The 13,357-nt window shown below is 39.8% G+C and overlaps 1 protein-coding gene across 1 annotated transcript in view; it reads left to right on the top strand.

The window, feature by feature from the left end:
* ZNF81 (zinc finger protein 81) overlaps nucleotides 1–13,357 on the top strand; it is a 69,312-nt gene that overhangs the window by 28,332 nt on the left and 27,623 nt on the right. The gene's annotated exons all lie outside the window — the stretch shown is intronic.

The following is a 13,357-nucleotide window of genomic DNA, read 5'->3' as shown; positions in this document are numbered from 1 at the left end:
AGTCCCTGAACCAAGAATTGTAGCCCTAGTAGCCACTTTTAACTTGGCTGCTTGTGCTGCTTTAATTCTAGGCAAGACATAAGTTTCTAAGATTTCCTGAGCAGTCACCATAGCATAGGAAGCCTAATGGTGGCCTTTTATATCTTGGGTACATAACCCATGAATAGACATTATCAACTATGCATTTTAAACAGGAATATCAGAAAAATCACCTTGCTGCTTAGTGTCTTCTCCTATTACCATTGTACACTCATGATCATCTATTTGACCAGGATCTGGTAAAAGAGTAGCAGGGTTCAGGAGACTGTATGTCCAAAGCACAAGATTAGAATTAGATAATAATGCTTGTTCATAATTAGTCAGATGGCACACCGATAAATGCTGGGTCTTATACACTTGTAAGATCGTTGTCACAGCATGTGAGGTGTGCAAAAGAGTCAAGTGACCCAAGATAGGGGCTTGAGGCTTTTCACTGAGTGTGGTGGCTACTGCCACCACTTGGAGGCATCTAGGCATTTTCAGTGCCACAGCATCCATAAGAACTGAGAAATATGCTATTGGTCTATAGTCTAAGCCCACCTTTTGAATTAAAATTCCACTAGCAGTGCCTTTACTTTCATGACAAAACAAATGGAAAGGTTTTTAAAAGTTTGGAATCTCCAAAGCTGGGGGAGAGAAACCATAGCCAATTTCAGTTATTCAAAAGCCTCTTCGGATTCCAGGGACCAAATCAGAGCATCTGGAGAATCACCATGCAATTGCTTCATCACAAGTTTTGTGCTCATTGCAAAAGCTGGAATCTGCTTTTCTATAGTACCCCACGAGTCCCCAAAATTGTCCACGTTGTTTTATTGTAGTAGGCCCTTACATCTGCAAAATTCAAGCCTTCACTTGACAACAGATTCCCTAAATATTTTACTTCAGTTTGGCAACATTAGAGTTTGTTCAGTGAGGTCTTGTGTCCCAGTGAAGCAAGGAATTATAACAAAGCCAAAGTATCAGTTTTGCATTGCTCTTTAGTTTTGGAGAATATCAGCAAATGACCTACATTTTGAATAATTATAGATCCCTCCAGTGGGACAAATTTCCCTAAGTTTTCCTGTGAATGAATGGCTAGAGAAAAGTAGTAGGAGAGTCATGAAACCCATGTGAGATCATTTGCCATAAATACTGGATTCTACCACTAAAGAATAAGAATTCAGATTCGTTAGCTAGAGAAACAGAAAAAAAGCAGAACACAGAAAAACTACAGAGAAAAACTGCAGACCAATGGCACAGAAATCAGAGTAGTTGCAGGGTTGGGAACTACATGGATTGAGGGAGCAACAAATTCATTTACTTCTCTTCAGATCTTGTACAAATCTATGTAGTGGTTGTCCATCTTCATCAAATATATCTTCCTTGACTAGAAGTAGGGGGGTATTACAGGGTGAGTGCCTTTTTAAAATTATTCATGATTTTTCTAATTCTTTTATAACTGGTTTTATTCCTTCTAATTGAGCTCTCAAGAAAGGATATTGTTTTACACATGGTCACAGCTTATCCTTTTGGTAAACTCTTTTTATTGATTCTATATCTTGAATTAAACCACTATCATTATTCCCTGGGGCCCAAAATAATGCATTGATTTATTTCAGTTTGGGGTACTTTTCCAGCACAGTGTGAGGCTGCCACTGTCTGTCATACCCCTTTTCTTTTTGATGGCACCTGGTAACCAGATCAGGTGCCCTTTCCTCCAGTGAGTTCCACAAGCACTCCATCAAGAGTACAGAATATGGTAGCCTTTATTCTGCACAGCAGATAGGCAAGGAGATCTCTCTCCAATCAGTTTACAGGAGGATCAGGAAAAAAGCGAAAAAGCACAGTCTTCATCAGAAGACCTATCTGTATGGGAACTGTGGAGGGAAAGAAACAAGTAGAAGACTGACCTGAAATGTCAACAACAGCCTGTATTGACCAGATGGCACACGAGATATTTCTGGGGAAATTGCACAATAAGTAGCACCAGTATCTACCTGAAAAGGCAAGCATAGGTTAGCCTGAGGGAAAGTTATTGACACTTGTGGTTCACCGGTTTCCACCTCCGAAATTCCCTCAAATCTGCCAATTTTGAGCCAATTGCCATTTTGAGCCCATTGCCAGTGTTCGCTAGCTGAGGGTTTTATCCCGGGCTCTCCTGATGCCCCCCGTTCCTGCAATATCTGCATCCTCTGGAGTTTCTTTCTATAATCCCTCTTCTGATATCCTGGCTTCTTATAATAATGACATACAGTTTCCTTGTTGTCCTTGGTTCCCTTCATAGATTGTCCAGGGTAGGAGTGATTCCTTTAGAAAATTAGTTGTAACTGAGCAGTTAACACACTGGTTTTTAATTGCTTCTTTTCTTCCTTCTCTTTCTCTAGCTTGTCCCCAAACTGAGTAGCTGCTGCTAAGATTTGAGTAATAATCTGTCCTCGGCCAAGACAAAGGTGGATAGGACCAGAGGGTGTTTTTGATCTGTCCCTGGATCTTTGCTGGTCAATTTTGAGAAGGCCTCAACAAACTGCTGAGAGAAAAAAAGGGACTCACTCTTCTTTTGGATCCACTGCTATAATTTCTCCCAGTTCACTTTTAGCAGAAAGGGTCCAAGTATGGCCCTTAGCAACCCCTTTCAGTGGGTCCCTAAAGCCCTCAGTTCTTTCATGGCTGTGGGGAGTGGCAGATAGAGTCTTTTGGCCATAATACCCCCTGTTTTGATGGGTCACCTTCTTCTGGTGCCTGAAATGTTTGTTCCATTAAACAAGCAAAGCCTGCTGGTTGCAGAATTCCATGCAGGTGCTAGTGCACATCCCCATGTGTGGGGCTGTAAACTGAAAACACACTGCCAAGTTCTTGTGCAAACTTCTGTGGGTCTTGCCTGGGCACAGGAAAAGAAACCCTTGAATGAGTAGTACTGGCTGAGTTGAGGGCATGAAGATTCTTACTGTTTCAAATTCCCCTTGGAGGGTCTGGGTAGCTTCTTAATAGCATCAGCTTTATTGTCCATGCAGATAGGAAGCTGGCTCCCAAGCTCTTAAGAAAAACATTCTTGGGTTATAATGCTGACGAAAGGCTTATTTAGCTTTTAAAAAAGATTTACATACATATTGAAGGGACAGCAGAAAGATTTAGAAATACAAGCTCTGCTCAAGGAAATGCTCTAAGAAAAGGAAAGGGGGAAAAGGTATTTTTCCCTTTTGGCAACAGGGAAAGTTCAATTTTTTTAAACCTTATAGGCTGTGGGTTCCCTGAATTCCAGTTCCCAGAGGGGCAGCTCGGATTGTCCTTGATGGATGTCTGCGCCTGCAGTGAGGTGCATTACAGGAAATGAACACTGAGCCCAGGGAGCCTGCTGCTTTATAGCAGCCTGCAAGTAAGCCTCAAAGTGGCTTGCTACAAACATAAACCTGAGGAATGCCCAGGCCGAGAGCATTCGGGATCTTGCTTTCTGGTCATACCCAGCAGGATGTGTAAGAGCATGAGAGACCCATGGAAGAGTGTCTTCTGACTCCAGTGGGATAGAAAAGAAAACATAGGCAATGTCCAACACAGCATCCTAAGTGCCATCTGTTTGTGCAGTGTATTCAGTTATAGTCACTACGTCTGAAACAGCCAGGGATATGGGAGCGACAACTGAATTCAGTTGGCAGTAATCCCATGTAAGCCTCCAGCTCTTGTTAATCTTTCTCACTGGGCTGTTGTATTGACGTATTACATATCTTACTATACCTGCTGCCTTTTAGTCCTTAATAAAGGCTGTGATTTCCCCTTGTCCTCCAGGGATTATCTCTTCTTTCTCTTGGACCGTCTGGGAGAGGGAGAAGTGTTGGGGTGTGGTTTGCACGTCCCACTACCATGTGTCTGCATGTGGCAGTCCTTGAACAGGAGAATCCTCTTTAGACTCGATGAGCATTCATAGGACAAGCATGTAAAACATCACATCAATGATACATTCAGCTGTGGAAGCCACAATAACAGTACATTGAATTGGCCCTAAGGGCCCCACCTGCAAGGTCACTTTAGCTTTCTTTCCTCATGAATCCCTGCCTACACCCCATAAGTTGAATTTGGGTTTTCCCTCACCCCTTAAAGATCAGAGAGGATGGTCACTTGGGTGACTGTATCAAGCCTTAAAAGTCTGAGTCCCTCTCTTCACTGAAGTTCTCCAGTACACTCAGAGGGGTGTGTATGGCCTTTGGTCCCTCTTGGAACAAGGAGGCCTCTGTCCCAGCCCTAATAATTTATTAAAAGCAGCTGACTTCAGGGTAGAAGAGGATGGAGGGATCAGGCATGGAGTGAGAGTGTGGCTTCATGCCAGCAAGCAAGTCTTTACATTTACTTTTGATTTCAAGCAATGCAGCAACTACCCAGGACTCAACCAGATGAACTTCGGATATTTTCCATATGCCCAGAGCTCTGTATTGGGCAGCAAGGGCATCATTACTGACACTACCCATTTCAACTTCTGGGTTATCTCACTTCTACAGCCACAGCCACATTGCTTTCTGATCATGCCTGTTGGCAGACTCAGGCTTTACTAGCACAGTAGCAAGTTCTTATTTTTAATATGTCCACTTTAATCTGGCACATTTGCTGCCCATTTTCATGGTAGCATATCTTAAGTTTTTGCTTAGTTTTAAACATAAAAGCTAGGGGAGTTTTCCAGGGCAGTGGGGCTGACCCCAGAAACTTATTTTGAATTCTTTGGGTCAGTTTCTCATTTCTTAGTGGGTCATCTTTGTCAGTGAGATAGATCCAGTATGGGGCAGTAAGAGCCTTATATGAGTCATTGCCTCATCTGTTGTTGCCCACAAGAATTTGTCGCAGGGGAAGCTCGCCGAGAAGGCTAAGTATAGGCTAAATTATAGCAGCCAGAATCTACTGCAGAAAACCTCTTGGACCTTTTTCTGTTGCTTCTGGATGGCTCTAAGGTTAGCGTGATAGATCGTAGGAGGAGTTGAGCTGTAAGACTTCCCAGCTATTGCTACTGTTCCTTAACATGCCCTCCCGCTCATCCCACAACCAAACCAGCCAAAGTTCTGCCCATTTTCCTGGTTTCTGCCCATACCAGTCACAAATGTCCCTCCTTTTGCCCTGAGTATAGATGCTTATTTCTGTAATTATTGTCTGAAGAAAGGTCAAGAACACCCCCCACCTCATTCTTAGTTCTAGTTGTTACAGTAGAGGACCTGGGACTGACCACCAGACTGATGAGGAAGTCCCCCACCTAGATGAGAGTTAGTAACAACCAGGAGACTCTTTAAACCCACTTCCTGATACTTGGAGTGCAATAACGTCTCCAGTTCCTCCTAACAGGCAATACAGTGGAGGGCCATTTATTGCACAGTTGACCATGTAATTTGGTCAACATATTTACTACTGATTCCCCTGGACTTCCCTTAAATCCCCTTAATTGTCCCATGTATTAGTTTTCTATTACTGCTGTAATAAACTGGCACTTACTTAGTGGCTTAAAACAATAGAAGTTATCATCTTATAGTTATATAGTTCAGAAGTCCAAAATAGTTCTCACTGGGCTAAATTAACCAAGATGCTGGCAGGGCTACATTCATTTCTCAAGGCTCTAGGGAAAAATTCATTTCTTTTCCCTTTATAGCTTCTATTTTTTTTATTTCAGCTTATTATGGGGGTACAAAAGTTCAGGTTATGTATATTTCCCATGCCCTCCCATCCCCCCGAGTCAGAGCTTCAAGCGTGTCCATCCCGCAGACAATGCGCATCACACTCATTATGTAGGTCCCTTTACAGCTTCTAGAGGCCACCCTTATTCCTTGGCTGGTGGCCTTCTTCCTCCGTCTTTAAAGCCAACAACAGTGGGTACAGCTGTTCTCACATTGGATCACTCTGACCTTCTCTTCTGCCTCCCTTTTCTACTGTTAAGGACCCTGTGGTTACATCGGCCCCACATGGATAATCCAAGATACTCTTCTTATTTTAAGGTCAGCTGATTAGCAACCTTAATTCCGTCTGCAACCTTAATTCTCCTTTACCATGTAGTATAACATATTCATAGGTTCCAGGGATTAGAATGTGGACATCCATAGGGAGGGCGTTATTCTCCTTTCCAGGGGTCCTCGAGGCCCTCGTCTTTCCTTTTCCAGAAAACTACATCTCTGTGAGTAGCCCATCCTAATCACCAAAATTTCCAAGAACTGTTAAGGGTCTGAGATTTTTTTACCCTACTTGCAAGCTAACAAGTTAGCCCACCACAGTTTCATGGGTTCTGGCAGAAAACAAATGACTCCTTGGTAACAGACAAAGGACTTTAATACACATGGTAATAGTGGTAGCCAAAGTGTTAGCATTTGTGCTGCCTTTCTGAGCCTCAGTTTCCACAGGGCAATGCAGAGGGCCAGATGATACCCACACATACAGTGGGTCCCATCATAGGAGAGAAACCCTAAGCTTGTGGACCCTGAATCTTTCCTAATGGACAATAAGTCTTCCTGGCGTTTGTCCTGGAGAGAGAAATTATGTTTAGTATAATTTCTAGTATAGCCTGCCCTTTGTTCTGGAGGGAGACTATCTTCCAAGACTGCATGTTAATATAAACATCCTTGAAAAGATAGGTTGGAAAAAAGGCAGTCAGTGAGTGTGCTTGCAAGATGTGTAGAAATATGAGAGACCTGTGTAGAATCATCTCTCAACACTCTCAAATCCCTTTTAATCTATAGCAGATCGACCAGATTCTCCTCCCTCTTGTTGTTCTGCTTGCTGTATATTTGTTGAAGAAACTGGGCCATTTTTCCTGCACTATGTCCTGCATTTTGGAATTTTCTAACTGTATTCTTGTGGTGTTATTTAATATGTTCCTGTATCCCTATTTTAACATGAACTGAAATCTAGAGACATGATACTTCACAGGCAGTGTTGAATACTTGCTAATCCATTCCTCCAGGAGGCACATAGTACCTGGTTATCTCTGTGTGTTCAGGGGTTGTCAACCTGACCCACAGATTATAAAATCCCTTCAGTCTTTCACCCAGTGGTTTTAGCAGCCATTGATGATCATTGCTTTTATTTGCATTTCTCAGCTGGGATTCTTCTGTAAAGAATAAATTTCCGGCCGGGTGAGGTGGCTCACACTTGTAATCCTAGCACTCTGGGAGGCCGAGGCGGGTGGATCGCTCGAGGTCAGGAGTTCGAGACCAGCCTGAGCAAGAGTGAGACCCCGTCTCTACTAAAAATAGAAAGAAATTATCTGGCCAACTAAAATATATATATACAAAAAATTAGCCGGGCATGGTGGTGCATGCCTGTAGTCCCAGCTACTCGGGAGGCTGAGGCAGTACGATTGTTTAAGTCCAGGAGTTTGAGGTTGCTGTGAGCTAGGCTGACACCACGGCACTCACTCTAGCCTGGGCAACAGAGTGAGACTCTATGTCTCAAAAAAAAAAAAAAAGAATAAATTTCCATCACAAACTATTTGTTTACCCTGAAATGAAGTACTTATAGGTAGGATAATCATTTTAATATAAAACTCAAGTCATATCTCTTCCCTTATATATAAAACACTTCAGTGGCAATCTATTACTAAAAGAATTTATGCTATTTCCATGATCAGAGTCCAGCATACTTATTTGGATTTTTTCCCATAATCACCTCCCTGTCTTATTTCCGTTTTCTGTTGCTTATAACAGAACATCTGAAACTGGGTAATTTAAAAATAAAATAAATTTATTTCTTGCAGTTATGGAGGCTGAGAAGTCCCAGGTCGAGGGACCACATCTAGTGAGAGCCTTCTTGCTGGTGGGGACTCTACACATGGCAGGGGGGCTGTGTGTGCTAGCTCAGGTCTCTATTCCTCTTCTTATAAAGCCACCAGTCCCACTCTCATGATAACCCATTAATCCATTAATGGATTAATCCATTCATGAAGGCAGAGCCCTCATGACCCAATCATCTCTTAAATTAAGGCCCCACCTCTCAATACTGCCACATTAGGGATTAAATTTTAACATAAATTTTGGAGAGGACAAATATTCAAACTGTATGCACTGACATACAGTCTTCTCTCTTTTTTACAGAGCTATTCGCTCATTCCTTAATTTACCATGTATTTTCCTGTCTCCATACCATTCTCCTTGTCTCTTCTGGAAAATATTTCCCCCACTTATCTTCACACTTATCTTCACACTTACTTTTGTCCAAGATTCAATTTAAATTGCACCAACTCTATGGAACCTAAATCTACACCCCCAGGAGAATTGACTGTTTTCTATTTGGAGGCCACAGTGTACCCTGAATATATTTTTAACATGCTCTTTTGTTTTTTGTGCTTTTTGAAATTGAGTTATAGTTGAAACACACTGAATTGCCCAGATCTTAATGTATAGTTTGATGGGTTTGACAAGTGTATACACACACACACACACACACACACAGCCATCACCCAGATTAAAATATAGAAAGTTCCCTCTTGACCAGTCAATACTCTCCCCCTGAGGCAACATTGTTAAGATTGTTAATCCCTGTAGATTAAAAATCCTTGATTGTCCTGTCCTTATAATAGAATCATACAGTCTGTGTCTGGCTTCTGTGTTTGGCTTCTATTTATAAAATAGCATAATAGTTTTGAGATTCATCTAGGTTATTGTATCCATCAGTAGTTCTTTTCCTTTTTTATTGCTGAGTATTCCATTGTATGAATACAGCACAATTTGTTTAGACATTCATGTGTTGACGAACATTTGGAATGTTTCTAGATTTTGGTTATCATGAATAAAGCCTCAGAAGTTTTCTGAGGATATATATTTTCATTTCTTTTTAGTAACTACCAAGAAATGGAATTGCTAGATTTTAGGGTAGTTGTATGTTTAACTTTATTAGAAACTGCCAAACAAATTTCCAAAATGATGGTTCAGTTTTACATTCCTACCAGCAATTTTTGAGTTACTTTTTAATTTTAGCTTTTCTAGTGAGCGTATAGTACTATCACAGTGTAGTTTAAATTGTATTTCCCTTACATTTAATGATGTTAAACATCTTTTCATGTGCTTTTATTGGCCATTTATATATCTTTTAGGTGTCTGTTCAATTATTTTGCCAATTTTAAAATATTGGGCTATGTGTCTTTTACTTATAACTTTGTAGTTCTTTCTACATTCTTAATATAGGTGTTTTGTATATGTATTATAAATATTTTTGCCCAGTCTGTGGCTTGACTTTTCATTTTCTCAATAGTGTCATTGCATCAGTGGAGGCTATGTGGGAAGCTGTAACACGGTACCCAACCACTTCAAGCCAGGGTTCCACTGGAGGCCTAATGGGACCTGAACTCCCACCCCTATAGTATTGGAGAGCTCCAGTCCCCCTCAGGTGTCAGTGGTGGCTAAGTGGGGAATCTGGACTTCTACACTCAGCTTGCAGCACAAGGGCAACATCCCTCCCTTCTTCCCCTGCCAGAGCAGTGTCAGAGAAAGCCAGCTAAAACAAAATTTCAAAAAGATCCAAAGTCTCCTAACATATAATATCCAATATGTCTAGGATTCAATTTAAAACATAAGTTGTCATTTAAGAACCAGGAAAATCTTAAATGAGAACCGACAATCAGCAGATACCAAAAGAGAGGTAATGCAAATCTTAGAATCATCTGACAAGGATTTTAAAGCAACCATCATAAAAATGCTACAACAATGGGCAATTACAGAAACACCTGCAATGAATGAAAAAATATATATCTGAAATCTTTAACTTTTGTGAAATTTGTTCATGAATAGAAGAAAATCTATTAAAAGATATTATTAAATTCTAAAAAAATAGTGTCATTGATGAGCAGAAGTTTTAATTTTGATTAGGTCCAGCTTATCAAAGCTTTCTTTTATGGTTGGGCTTTTTGTACTATGTCAGGAAATCCATGGTTACTTCAATATTGCAAAGATATTCTCTTATGTTTCCTTCTAGGGCATTTTTAGTTCTAGCTTTTATGTTGAGGTCTATAATCTAGCTTGAGTTAGTTTTTTGTTATTTTTTTCTATGGCTTGTTTTCTATTTCATTAATTTTTGGTCTTTACTGGTTCCTTTCTTTTACTTCCTTTAGGTTTATTTGGTCCTTCATTTTCTAGCTCATTGAGGCTAAATTTTAGGACATTAATTTTAGACTTTTTTAAAGCTATAAATTTCCTTATAACCTGAAAATGTGGAAGTGTCCTTCAAACTGGGAAGTGGGTATAGGCTAAAAAAGATTTTAAGGATCATGTTAGAGAAATCCTAAATTGATTAAACACATTGTTGGTAGAAATTTGGACTTTGTGTATGCTGCCAATGAGGGCTCAAAAGGAAGTGGAGAACATGTTTTGGAAATTGGAGGATCCTTGTTATAGAGTGACAGAAAACTTAGTAGCACTGTTAGCTGCAGTTACATGGAAATGAACTTGGTGATCTATCTAATATTTCCAAGCAAAATGTTGAAGGTGCCTGACTTCTTTTTGCTTTTTATGGCAATATGTGAAAGGAAATAAATAAATTGAGGAAAGGACTGTTAAATACAGAGGAGCCAGGACTTGATGGTTTTGAAAATTATTAGCCTCTCCAAATAGCACAAGATGCTAAAATTAAGAAATGGCTTTGCAGTGCTATCAGGAAAATGTGATCTAGAGATAAAGCAAAGGATGTGACTGTACAACATTTTAAGATCTCAGAAAGGTCAGAGGATCAGAGTATTCAGCCATACAAAATCCCCTTTGAAGAGATTAAAGGTATTTTACAGATCTTCTCAAACAGTAGGGCCTCTAGGAAGCTTAAGAGTATTGTCCTTCAGCCCTCCCAAGTCTAAGGTAGAGGAAGGCTTATTGTGAAGAGATCTCTGGGTGCAGCTTTTACCTAATAGGGTAAACCCAGTGAGATTCACAGAAAATCAGTACACTTTTAGGGTAAACTATATCAGCAGAAATACTACCACCTTGGACTGAAAGGGATGCTAACAATACAAAAGGTAAAGAAGATGTTAGACCTCCAAAATTCTTATAGCAGGAACCAGGTTGAGCAAAACTCTTCTGCTGCCTTTCATGACAAAGGAAGGATGGCTCAGATGGTGGGGCCAAGAACCAAGAAGGGGGAATCGAAAGCCATGAAGAATTATTTTTAGGCCTTGAGGCCTAATCAAAGAACTCTTAACATTTATCCAGGTAACGCTTTATTTTCTTCAACATTGTAAAAATATCATTCAACTGTATTTTGGCCTCCATTTCTTCTGTTGTGTAAGTGGTCACTTAAATCACTGTCCCTGTATGTGATGTTTCAGTGTCTTTCTGGTTTTTGTTTTTCTGGCTGCTTTCAAAATCTTTTCTTTTTTGATTTTCAGTGGTTTGCCTATGATGTGCCTAGGTATGATTTTCTGTGGATTATCTTGCTTGGATTTGCCAAACTTCTTGAATCTGTGAATGTATGTCTTTTACCAAATTTGGGGAGTTTCCCACCATTATTTTTAAATATATCTTTTCTGCCCTTTTCTCCTCTCCTTCCGGGTCTCAAATTACATGTATGTTAGATTAATTTTGACTTATTTATTGGTCTTAGTCTGTTTGTGCAGTATTTTATAACAAAATACCAGGGACTGGGTCATTTATAAACAATAGAAATTTATTTCTCACAGTTCTGGAGGCTGGGAAGTCCCTGATCAGGACACCAACAGGTTTGGTGTCTAGTGAGGGCTGTTCTCTGCTTCCAAGATGGCACCTTGTTGCTGCTTCCTCCAGAGAGGACTAATGCTGTGTCCTCAAATGGTGGAAAAGATGGACAGGCAAAAAGGAAGAGGCCTGGCTAGTTTCCTCCAGCCCTTTTATAAAAGCACTAATCCTTTCATGAAGATGGAGCCCTCATGACCTAATCACTTCCCAAAGGTTATACCTCTTAATACTGTTGCCTTAAATTTCAACATGAATTTTAGAAGGGATGCAAACATTCAAACCATAGCACCATCCCTGACACTATTCATTTTTATTTTCATATTTTTTTCTCTCTGCTTTTCAGATTCGATAATTTCTGTTGGTCTGTCTTTAAGTTCATTACCTCTTTCTTCTGTTATCTCCATTCTTATGTTAAGCCTATCCAGGGAATGTTTTAGTTTTAGATTGTATTTTTCAGTTCTAAACTTTTCAGTTCGTTATTTTTTATAGTTTCTATTTCTCAGTTGAGCTATTCTATTTCTTCATTATGAACATATTTTTTCTGTATGTGCTTGAGCATAATTATAAATAACTAGTTTAAAATTCTTTCCTGCTAACTCTAGCACACAGATCACCTCAGGTCAGTCTCAGATTGCATTTTATCTTGAACCTTTTGTCATTCTCTCCACACCTTTCGATCTCTTTCTATGTTGAGTTATTTGGGATTGTGTCTTGGTTGTTGTGAAACATATAGTGTAAGAGATGTTTGATTCTGTTTAATTCCTCTGAATATTGCTGATTTTTTGTTTTGTTCTATATAGTGATCATTTAACTTGGCTGGACTCAAACTAGAAACTTTCTCCTCTTTGGTTGGCATGTGGTAGCTAAAATTTCAGTTCATTTAAGTGGTCAACCAAAGGTTTGGGTAGAGTTCGTTCACACAATTTAGGCACCTTTCTCTCTCTAGATCCCTTTCTGTATCCCCCCACCCTTGATTTTCCAGTGGTGATGGATGACTGTAAAAGTCCCCTTTGATTCTTCAAGTCAATAAGACTGATGGCTTTCTGCTGGAATTTTGTTGCTCTGCGTGGCACTGACTGGGCCTATTCACAAGCTAAAGTGCTATCCCGTCTTCTAAGTGTCAGCTTTCCTCCAATAGATGCCTGATTTGGGTTGCTCTTTAGTATCTTCAGACAGTTGTTTTTTATATTTTGTTCATAGTTTAAAGCTGTTCTCTGTATGGGGGTTGGTCTAATAAGAGCAATGCAGGCAAACTGAAACTTAATTTTTATTAATTTTTGTATATGATGTGAGGTATGAGTCAAGGTTTATTTTTTCCCCCAACACTAATATCCATTTATTCTAGCACAATTTGTTTAAAAGACTTTCCTTCCCCCATTGAAACCCATTGACATCTTTGTCAAAAAACAGTTGTCTATATATGTGTGGTTCTGTTTCTGGACTCTATCCTGTTCCAATGATGTTCTGTATATCCTTACATCAGCACAATACTGTCTGAATTACTGTACCTTTATAATAAGTCTTAACATTAGGTAGTATAAATCCTCTATACTTTTGGTTGCTTTTTGATATTCTAGGTCCTTTTCATTGCCATATAAACTTTAACATCTTCTCAGTTTTTACCAAAATATTGACAAATACGTTATTGAACAAGTAGAAGACAAATCAGTGAGACAACAGGAAATTTCAGC

Source organism: Eulemur rufifrons, chromosome 30 (genome assembly GCF_041146395.1).
Source record: "Eulemur rufifrons isolate Redbay chromosome 30, OSU_ERuf_1, whole genome shotgun sequence".
Lineage (NCBI taxonomy): Eukaryota > Metazoa > Chordata > Mammalia > Primates > Lemuridae > Eulemur > Eulemur rufifrons.
This window is presented reverse-complemented; position numbering and strand designations above follow the sequence as displayed.